General features: G+C 39.6%; 2 non-coding genes across 2 annotated transcripts; both read right to left on the reverse strand.

The window, feature by feature from the left end:
* Positions 1–3,833: 3,833 nt before the first annotated feature.
* trnal-uag (transfer RNA leucine (anticodon UAG)) lies at positions 3,834–3,915 on the reverse strand. The gene has a single exon. It is a non-coding gene; the product is annotated as a tRNA-Leu (tRNA).
* A 223-nt stretch (positions 3,916–4,138) lies between these two features.
* On the reverse strand, positions 4,139–4,210 carry trnam-cau (transfer RNA methionine (anticodon CAU)). The gene has a single exon. It is a non-coding gene; the product is annotated as a tRNA-Met (tRNA).
* Between the last annotated feature and the right edge of the window lie 7,866 nt (positions 4,211–12,076).

Genomic DNA, 12,076 nt, shown 5'->3' on the forward strand with positions numbered 1-12,076 from the left:
CCCCTGAGGAGAATTTCTAATCTCCAGGCATGAATTTACATTCATCCGTCATCTGATAGAGAGGCCGTTCATTGGAGGGCAAGTTTGCATGAAGCCTGTTATAATGGGGTCGCTGGTGAGGTCACATAACCAGCTTTCATGTGGCTTACATTGAGGAGCAAAAGGGAACTCTATTTTAAACACCTGCTATAAACCATGTTATTCTTTAAAGGCCAAGACTAATGTTAGTGCCACCTGATATGGAACTCCCACACTCCTCAGTCTCATGACTTAAAGAAAAGGTTCTTATGGAAATGTGTACGATGGAGGGGAATGTGTTAACATTAACTCGAAGTGGCAAGTAAGAGGAATAATTGAACTTTTTTTTAGATGATTATTTTTCGTGTTTTTTGTTGGCTGAGAAGACTAAGACTCTTCTCACGTACAGTATGTACACCATCGCCATCGCTGCACGATGACATAAAAAACAGATATCATTGCGATATTTTGGTTTTCCCGCGTTTTCTATTGCAAAATGAAAAAATACAGGAATATTCACCAGATATCTTGAATAGTTCAATTGACCGAATCCTATATAATCACACCAAATCACAATACAGTCCAGGTAGAAAACCCCTGCACCACGCATTAGCTTATATACAATTTATTTGTCTTTTTTAATGATGCTGTTTCAAAGTGTGTGCATCTAATTCATCTAAAATGCATGTTTGATAAACAGTAGTTTAGAACACAGTTTGAATGAGTTTACAGTTTACACAGCATATTTGTTTTACTACTTTTTAGATTTGCTTTTATTAAAATTTGGTCTCATTTGGTTCAATTTAATGTCTTAAAATATTAATTAAATCACTGAATAGGTTGATTGTCCACGTCTCCCAAAACAACAAGTACGTTGCAGCGTAACAGTGACACATACCGGACCTTCGTTGTATGGCCGGAGTTTGGTTAGGTTTAGGAAAACATTGTGGTTTGGTTTAAAATCATTACTTCTCTTACTTCTGTTACAAACGTGCCGACATTACCTGAGTATTCTACATTATGTACTTGATGTCATTTCACAATGTTAGAGGGTTAAAAAAGGCTTCTGGTGTCACACTGGACATGAACAGTGGTCTCTTGAATGAAAGTCCTGTGCTTGTTAAACCCGAGCTCCTCCCTCTACAGACTTTTCACTCTTTATACTACCTCTCCTCACTTCCTCCTTTGCAGCTCTAATGATTACTACAGCCACTAGAGGTCACCGCCTAACAACAAACGTAAATATGGGTCATAATAAGCTGCTTTCATTTCTGACACAGTTAGGACAGGCTCTGAAATAAAGAACTACAAAGATGAATGTACAGACGTTCCTTCTGCCACTACATTAAAACATGTGCTCCAAGGATTTAGTCTGTTCTTGTTGATAAAATCTTTAGACTGGCAGCACCTTGAAGTTCTGAGGTGTCAGGATTCTTAGCACGAAGTCTAAGAAACATTTTCCACCAAAGGACAACTCCTTCCTTTGAATGAACCTCCCACCTGTGCCTCATTGCACTGCCACCAGAGCAGGGCTCACATTCAACATAAGTTCCACGCCACGTTTTTTGTCATGCTGCCCACCAACAATGCCTCTGTGTCCCCCTCACAGTCTCACAGTTTGATAAACCCCAAACCATAGTTTAACCATATAATGCTCAGGCTTAAAAGTATATTCATCTATCTTTAGGCTGGTTAAATAGAATTTTCTGAACATCCCTTTTTTGCGTTCTACATTCCGACCGAGTACAAGTCAGTACTTCACATCTTAACCTGTATTTGAACCCATTTCTTTCCAAGTGTAACTGTACAACTTTTCCCTCAGTAACACAGACATTTGAGCGGATAAATGATGCAAAATGCATTGAGTATTGTCATAATGAGATTTGAGCAAAGAGAATGAACAGTCTAAAGGATCGGATTTGAGTTCAATTCTTTCTCAATACTTTTGAGCTTCAAAACAACTTCTGCTTCTGATAAAGAGGGAGGGAATGGCTCATGGGGAAAGTGTCACAAAATCACAAGAGCACAGAACACATCTTTGCCCAGCGAGCCACCGGGGTTTCTCTACATAATACGATTTGACTGCTGAAATCCATATGAAGGGGAAGGAACATAAAGAGGGTGAATGGGGGATTGTGGCAGGCAGTTTTTGTGCAGGGAGAATGGATAATCTATAGGCATGGATTTACATTCATCTCCTCTTCTGTGGAGCTGACTTGGCACAGAAAACACAAAAGACTTATGAAGACATCAGCTATGCAGCTTTCAGTCAATGAGTGGAATTTCAGTGTGTGTTTGTGTGTGTGTGTGTGTGTGTGTGTGCGTGATTGAATAAATAATAATGATGAAGACATCAATCATGATTTGGTTAGTCAACCTCAGTGCAGATTAAATAGAAGCAACAGATTATACTGTATGTGTTAGTATGGGGCTTAAGATGCTCGCATGGCCAACTGTACATTAAATGTGCAAACAGACAGTTATACAGTTTATAATAAATATTGCAGCATTGACAGACATTACATATGAATGTCATTACGTGTTTGGAAACGCCAGTGAGGCTGAGCTTTGCATACTGATGACAGTACTCAGAACACAGTATATGCTTACTTAGCTCCACACCAAGAAAGCTTATTTTACTCTCAAGATTAAGGCAACCATTTGCATCTTAATCCCCGGTAACATGTAGTCAAAAGCATATAAGCACTGGAACAGTGAGTGGTCAGGGGTCTTCAAATGCAACAAAAGTGCTTACATGGCTTGTGTGAATATTAATTGCTCTTTGCCAGAGTCCTCAAAGTTTGATAAGAAGACTTAGCATGCTGGAAAATTCTTGGTTTTCCAACCAAAGCTGAATCCTATTATTACTGTCCACGCTATACCAGATAAAAACAAGATCAAAAGCATCAAAAGACAGCTTAAGCTCACTTGTCGTAAAGTCAGAGGGAATATGAGTTCCTAACCCTACAACACTAATCTGCAAAAAATGCATCCAAGGAATGCCTTTGTCATGAAATTCAAATGATTGTACTAATAGTTGTCCAGTAGTTTTTGACAGCAGAGGTTCTGCATACTGAACAGAATAAGAGCAGCATGCTAAAGATTCAGCAAGGAGAGCAATCACACCCCCAGGCATGTACAGAAGAGAAGCAGCTGACATAAATCTCTGGATATGGAAAATAAATCACTTGAAGAGACAGCCTGCTTAAGCATATGGGCCTTTATCATCTATGGGTATATATGGATTAATAACCTAACAGGGAGAGGCTGGAAACAACAAGAAAGTTGCCTGACATCTTAAATGACCCAGTTTCTTGGAGAGTGATTTAAACGTTCTCCTTCACTTCACCTTTACTAAAGGCTCAGGTCAGGATCTTGTGACATAGCTTTTGTCTTCCTAATATAGATGCATGACTAACACATCTGTGACATATTCTACGCATACAGACATTAAAACTGTAGTAAAAATGTTGGTATGCTGTCCATATGACCGTCTACAGGTCGTTTTCAGGTTTATTTTTGCAGAGAACCACACACATGTCGCGGGCGAGACTACGAGTCTCTAGATTACGCGATGCAACAGCCACCCTCGACACGCGTGTGAGAAGCGCATCTCAAGCATCCTGTATGAACGATCTAACCTCTTAAATCAAAACTTGCATGAAGCACTTACCAGCATAATCAGCTGCCAATGTCTTTCTGGAAATAGAGGTTGCAGTAAAAAACTCTTCTTCCTAGACTAAGGCTTTGGAAGAGCCCATACATGTTTGAATTGTGTAATGCCATCATATTAACAGATGACTAACACTGTCAAATGGCAGTGGTGGGATTTGAACCCACGCCTCCTGAGAGACTGGAGCCTAAATCCAGCGCCTTAGACCACTCGGCCACACTACCTGCATTGCACAATGCTTCTACAGTCAAAAATGTAGTGAGGTATGCAGATATGCACGGAATAGTGGACATGTTTCAAGAAAAATAGAGCGAAAACAAATGCCAAACTATAAGGAAGGTGAAAACTCTTTTGAATACGCTCAGAAGACACCTCTGTCTGAAGTATTTGTGCCAATGAGTTCTTTATTTTCCATATAGATCCTTGCTGATACACAGCATGTACAATTAGCAGAGGATGGTTTCGATCCATCGACCTCTGGGTTATGGGCCCAGCACGCTTCCGCTGCGCCACTCTGCTCTGCGTGGCCTTGATTTGAGGCTGGGGCAAACATGGAGCCACCTCAACGTTGATTTTGAATGAAGCACTTGCCAGCATAATCAGCTGCCAATGTCTTTCTGGAAATAGAGGTTGTGGTATAGACTCTTCTTCATAGAGGTTAAGGCAAGGGCTTTGCATACATGGTTGCATTGTATAATACCATCATATTAACAGATGGCTAACTTGAAAGGAGTGAGTAGCCTACAAGGGAGGTGAAAACTGTAGAGTACACTCAGAAGATACATCTGTCTTGTATTTGTATTTGAAAACAAAAAATCCTTGATACACCTTTAAAAAGTTATGCTGAGATTCTATGCCAGTGGCCACTGTTTGAATGAATCGTGCATGAAGCGTTTGCCAGCATAATCAGCTGACAATTTTCTTCTGGAAATGGAGGTCTTCCTAGACTAAGGCTTTGGAAGAGCCCATACATGTTTGAATTGTGTAATGCCATCATATTAACAGACGACTAACACTGTCAAATGGCAGTGGTGGGATTTGAACCCACGCCTCTTCAGATATGCACGGAAACGCGGACATGTTTCAACAAAAAATGAGCCAAAACAAATGCCAACCTACAAAGAAAGTGAAAACTCTGTTGAGTACACTCAGAAGTTACCTCTGTCTGAGGTATTTGTGCCAATGAGGTCTTTATTTTCCATATAGAGCCTTGCTGATAGACAGTATGTACAATTAGCAGAGGATGGTTTCGATCCATCGACCTCTGGGTTATGGGCCCAGCACGCTTCCGCTGCGCTACTCTGCTGTGCATGGATATGTTTTGAGGCTGGGGCAAATGTGGATCCATCTCAACGTTGCTCATTCAAGACTTGTAAAAAGGTCCGGTAACAGAAAATCCTTGAGATAACAAGGTAACAAAAAAATGTGCCGAGATTCTTTGCCAGTGGCAACTGTTTAACATGGACGCAGCGCTGCACGCGCATCCAGTGTGTCCAGCCTGTTAAGCTTCAAACTACGACGCTCTACCTGCCCCTCTGGTGTGGTTTTGCACATGAAGGGCTCCATGGTCAAGTTTGCAATAATACGTAAAATGCGGCGTCCGGTTAGACTTTCAAAATAAAGACTTTGCAGTCAAGTTAGCTATAGTAAATAATCTACAGCATCTGGTTAGACTTTCAACATAAAGTTTGCTGACAAAGAGTTCATGTATTATGACTTCTAGACTGTTATTTATGTTGTCGAACAGTCGTAGATTGGTTAAAATACGTTAAGTGAAGAAAAAAATACTTTGGGATAAAATAACTATGTTCAGGCCCATAACTTATGTATCTGTTCACACAGTATGACATATTATGACTTTTATCAACGTTGTCAAATGGTCACAATTCGGTTAGGTTTGGGCACCAACACTATTTGGTGAGGTTTAGGATAAGATTAAACTTTGAGCTCAAATAAGTGCATTCCGTAACGATGTGTGCCATAGCAGCTTGTTTTTTTTGTTTTTTTGTTTGTTTGTTTTTGTTTTTCCTGTTGTTTTCTCCCTACCAGTTTCCCCCCTCAGTTTCCCTCACCTGCTCCTTCCCAGTGTGTGTGTGTGTGTGTGTGTGTGTGTGTACAGCAGAGAGGCACACCTGTTCTGCATCAGACTCATCACCTGCCTCTACATAACCCTGGTCTTCGCCTCTCTTCAGCGCCAGATTGTTCCCGCAGCGTACTCACTTTGTGACTTTCTCTCGTGTTTTTGATCTCTCGTGTTTTTGATCTCTCGTGTGCTCATTTTTTGGATGCCTTTGTTTGACACTGTTCTTCTCTGCCTCGTGTGCAGATTTCACCGGCGTCCATCTGCTCGGCCTTCCAAGCCGTCACCTTCTCCAGTCTGCCTGTGCCGCCTTCTAAGTCCCAGTAACCCAGTGAGACCACTCAACCCAACTATTCGTCACCACCTGCTCACCCGCATGCCCACGTCTTCATCATTCCCCCCTGTTGTTCAAATAAATCTTTTGTTTTTGCACAACTCCTCGAGTCTCTGCGTTCGAGTCCGACCAAAACCAAAACCTCACACATTCAGTCTCATAAGTGATGCAAGTTATGTAATTTACATTTGTTAACTAACTTAACATTACATAAATTAAACACAAATCACGGTTCACACTTGGTCACAAACAGGATGCGAACCCTGGTGTCCAGAGGAAAAAATCCACTGTATGACTGAAGTTCGTCCCCTGACACTGCTTCTTGCCTGCCCATTGTTAGTATTGTTCTTCTAAAAATGTATTGAGAAAATACATTAAGTCTCCAATTTCAGATTGCTTCGTATGTTAGTTTTTACCTTGTGAGTCTTTGTGTGTTTATGTGTGTGTGTGTGTGTGTGTGTGTGTGCGTGTGTGTGTGTGTTATCATGGCAAAATGTGTACCTAAAGATGCCTTCTGTGACAGGAACTATCACAGAAGACATCTGACATGTCTGTCTGTCTGTGGATAAAAATGAAGGCCACGCTCGAAGATGGGTGTGACCGATCGCATGTAATAATGTAGAAATGACTATTGATTGGTCATTGGTTCGAACATGATGATGTTGATGGTGTGGTGTGAGAATGCACATAAATACGGGCGTATGGAAACATGTAATGTGAAACCTACCAGAACAGGTTTCCCATCGGGTTTGACGATTCACATTTCAAGACATACAACTGCCTTGGCTTTGGTTCAAAGATCACTTGAGAAAATTATTTGTTGTACTGTCGACTGATGACAACACTCTCTAAAAGGCCAACCTCTGGAGCTTTGTACTGGCTCAGATGGCTTAATTGGCACCTACAGAAGGTATGATGTACAGGTTGAATAATAAATAAATTATTATTCTTGTAGCCACTCACAAACACTCACTCCTGACGATTGAAGCTGCTGATGAATGACCCCCACACAAGGTTTAAATTGTCTACATACAGTGTATATACATTGCAGTAGCAAAGCTCCACTAGATGGATGTAAGCCTCTCTAAGAAAGCACTTGAATGCTGGATGTAATTACCAACATTCATGTGGGAGTTTTTGAGTGTCACGCATTGATCGGTGATCATTTTATACTGAAGCACAGTCACTGTATGAACACTGCCTTGATGTATGCACTTAATACATTAAAAGACATGCTTTCTAAGCTTTTAGTAAATGAGAAACCATGTCGTCTGAGTCTACAGCACTGAGCCAGAGCTGAAATCACATTAAAACAAAGTGAATTTGGTTCAATACACTGCAGAGCTGAACAGAATGTTGGCTTTCTTGCTGTTTTCCCTGCTCATGCCTGACGTAAAAGGTGATGCAGAATTCTCTAAGTCGTGAAGTGCTTTTGATGCTTACAAAGTGAACAATAAAAGATCCTGTTGTATGTTTAAAGTGGAGGTATAAGGAACAGAAAGAGGTACATTTCTGGATCTATAAATTCAGTCTCATAGCTCGATATTACATGCTATAAACCTATTCTTGTAAATCAGATTGTAACAAGGGTTTTAAACCCTTATAAAAGGAATTACTACTTCAGACTTAGTGTCTGACATGGAAAGTTAAAACTGTAAAGCTGGATCAGTTAACAAGACTGCCGGCTTATGGGGTGCTACAACTACACTGTTCTCTTCACTTCCATTAGTAGTCCTTACTTTGTCATCTCAGTTATCTTTCCTTATGATCTTAAAGGGACAACCAAAGCTTCATTTAATTTAAGAAGCTTGTTATCCCAATGCAGAAGGTAAAATACAGCTAATGTCAAACATATACGCACATCAAGAAGACTTTAGTTTCCTCTAAAAAGCAGGGTGAAGTGTAAAACTGCTGCATGGAGAGGGAGACACCCACACAATGGGAAGTGAGTGGAGTTATTGAACCTGGTCACAGTACATACTGAATGAATACCAAAACACAAATAGAAAAGTCTTGACGATTGACGAGTTCTGATTCTGTGGATTGATTAGTTTCATTTTTAGCTAGCATTTTGTTAAAGGTCAGAGTTAAGCTCTGCTTTTGTTGTTGGCTGCACAGACCGCCGTTTCAATACTTGTACACATGAAACCACAGGACATTTTCAACAAGAAAAGGGTTTGTGCACCTACTATGGAGCCAGAACCAGGAGTCGATTAGCTTAGCATAGAGACAGGAAGCTACCCAGGCTCACTCTAAAGCGCAAAGATATGGTTTTGGGGGGGTTTAAGTGCTGAGCGAATTGACTCCTTTTTGTTGGTATGTATTGGGGCTACTTGCCCGATAAGACATTTAAACATTGCCGAAGCACATTCTCTGATATACTGTTTTACAGAAGTCAATCAAACACTCAAATAATCACAAATATGACAAACTGTCATGTATACACCCACTTTGAGCTGACACGTGCTGACATTAGTCCTTGTCACTTCCTTCATTCATCCATTTGACCTTCTTTATTTTAATTCCTTTGTGCTGGTCCTCTATTCCTCTCTGCTTTTTAGCTGTCAGTCGATACAATTGATTAATACATGTTAACAGACCCTCATGTCTCTATTCTGTCTATCCACTGAATTTATGGTGTGATGGGACCTTTGGACCTGAGTCTTGATCTGTGCATGTGTGTGTGCACCTGTTAGCTTGTGCAAGATCTGAATGTTGCATCAGGAGAGGGGTCTGACGATTTGTCAAACGATGAATAATGCTAGCTGTCAGATAGAGTGGCCCATTTATCATACATGCTTTTAACCATGTGTACATGAATGAATGTGTTTAGTTTTTTAATGTCTGGATTACGCACTCTGCATTTTAAGTGTAAGTGTGTTAACGTGGACATATGTCACAATGTGGCTTACACTGCACAGCCTTCTCGCATTTGCCCTAGGTGAGTTTTAATGTGTGTGTGTGTGTGTGTGTGTGTGTGTGTGTGTGTGTGTGTGAAAGACTATGGGTTTCTAAATAACTAAATTATATATGTCTAACTTATATACGTGTGAGGGGTCTTCATGTATTATATATTACCATTAGACTGCTGTATACATTGGCCCTAATCATGTTACAGTTGGTGTTGGTGTTCCAGACTAACATTGACCCGTGCACTTCCCTCACCCGTGACAGGAATCAGTGCACAGACTGTGTGCCTGGAAATGTCAGTTAGTTATGGTCGGCTGGAGAGAAACTTATACTCAAGTCCAAACAAACAAGTTCAGAGCTGCTTGTGGGACCAGATACATTGAGGTTTTTCAGAAGTTTTCAGAAAATACTCTGGTAACATATTACAATAAGGGAAACAAAAATGTGAGTAATTACTGAGGAGGGAGTAAGGAATGCAAGAATGACTAGATAGTTAATGAATCGTTGATGAGTAATTCCTCAATAGCTGTGATTCGAGGACTATATAGTAGATATTGATGAGCTACTGGAGAACAGACTAGGATATAATATATTAATGAATCATTAGGCAATGATCAGTTCATAAACATATGTCAATCAACATACAGAAAGACCACTGTCGTCATGAGTTGTTCTTGATTAACTATCAAAAAGCTGCTGAGTGGCATGAACTAGTAATGACTGATTAATTCCTAATTACTGGATTATTAATTCCTCTTTTTGTGTATCTTTAAGTGAAGTGAAAGTGAAACATCATACTGAGTAGTTACGCAATATAGACTCATTAGTTATTAATAGCTTTATCATTAGTTACTCAGTAACTACACTAAAATGAACTTGACTACTCACTTTTTGTGCACCTTTATTGTAAACTGTTACTAATTCTCAATATATCTGGTTTCATATACATACATATATATAACAGTAACACTATACAGAAGTCAGAATTTGGTACTTGGGTTTGGGGTCACGGTCCAGTACGAGTTTGGTACGGTGGGAAAAAAGCAACTAAAAATCCTAACTGCATAAATCTAGGTTTATTTTCATTTATTTTTAATAGTCAGTAAGGTAAGTTACAGTTTGTTCCATCTAGTGTCTGACCTGAGATAGTTGGTACAGCCTGTAGTTCAGTAATTGAAAGAAGCGTGCATGTCCTCGAGCTCAGCTGTCTCATTTAACTCCTATAATTTGTTTGATCTTTTAATAATGCAATAATCATTTACATACCTTACTTGTAGACATAAACAAAGGGCCTTTGGAATTACACTTAAGCTGGTGCTAATGGTCACGGGACTCTGACTGGGATATAAGGATCCCATAGACTGCAGGTATGACTTCATGTATGCTTTTGAAAAGATTGGTTTGAAAACCAAACGTTGCCACATTACTATTAATACAATAATGTATGTTAGTAGTAACTGTATCAAGTTGTCTCTCCATCGTAAATAACGATTTGATATGGTTGCAACAATTATATTAGCTGTTATGAAATATACATGTTTAATAACCGTTTTATACCAGTCTCAGCAGACAAGTAAATACAGGCACATACAAACAGGCACATATATGCACTGTGCAGCTCTCTCTATCTTTCTCTTTCCCTCTCTCACATTCACACACACACACGCTCACGCACAGGCACCCACGCACGCACACACACACACACACACACACACACACACACACACACACACAGACTAATCAGTAATCCCCTCCTCTCCCAGAGCGGTCACTCTGCTTACCGCTGTCTATCTCGTGGACACAGAGATTACAGCAGGTCCAATTGTCCTCTCTGCTTAATGTCCTTGCACTTGGCTTCTCGCTGGTTGTACCTTGAATGAACCTCATGTAGACAACATGAGACTGAGTTGTATAGAGATTCTAACAGCCACAACTCTAATTTTACAAACTTGTATTCTGTTATTCAAAAGTAAGCCCGGGAGCAAGCTAAAAAAAATCCAACTAAGAAATACAGTGAATATTATGGTGATGATTAAGCATACATTGGTATTGGTATTAGAGGTTACATAATCAGAGAATAAAACAATAACATTTAAAAAAAAGTCACTGTCAAGACCCAGAGAGTTGCAAATTCATATTTGTTAATTGATTAGTGATATTGAGAACTTAAGCGCCGCTGAAGCTACAATTCTGTGAAAGTATGAAGTTCTTCAGTTTTTGTGATACTGAAGAATATCTAAAAGAAAAAACGCTAGGCACATTAAAAGCATAATGAGATGCTTTCAAAGGTTTGGGACTCTTTTATTACCAGAATACTCCATTAAACAGTCAACAGATGTTTTACTTATCACTTATGATTAGAGCTCTTTTGGTATGATGGGCCTGAACCTCAGGTGTAAGTTATCCCGTCCTTACAGGAGCAGAAAACCTTAACAAGAGACCAGTCTGTCCATGTCCACACATAAGCAGGTTTTTCTTAAAACAAAGCTTTTTCTTTGCATTTGGCATGGCCCTTTGTACAGATGTAAATGGCGCTTAAGGTGCTGAAAATTTAGCTTTTGGAAAACTCCTTCCAGGGTGAAGATATTGAAACCTCAGTGTTTGTTTACGTCTGGATGGATATTTTTGGAAACGACGATGCACACACATGTTTAGCAGTTTTTATAGCGTCACTGACAATGTGCTATTATGTTGGAGTATTTGCATTTGCTCTGTGACGGAATGGATGTTATATTGTTTTAGCTTATATTTAGAAAGAAACAGACATTTATAATACAATAATGGAAAAGACACAAAAATGGTTGCTTACAATGAATGCTGACAAATTATCCAATTATCCTGAGTCTGACCCCAAGTTTGGTGGCTTTTTCTCTCAGCTACCATTGTAATTTTGGATCATAGCGGGTCAAGGAAAATAGAAACCAGATGCTGAAATCTTATTCATTCCTAACTGAAGGGCTTTTTCTTTCTTTTCAACAAATTCACCCAAGGTTTTTCTTTTGTTTGAAATGAAGATGTCTTTAGGTTTTTCCTTTAATAACATAAATAGATATGGACTTGA

This window comes from Pagrus major, chromosome 18 (genome assembly GCF_040436345.1).
Source record: "Pagrus major chromosome 18, Pma_NU_1.0".
NCBI lineage: Eukaryota > Metazoa > Chordata > Actinopteri > Spariformes > Sparidae > Pagrus > Pagrus major.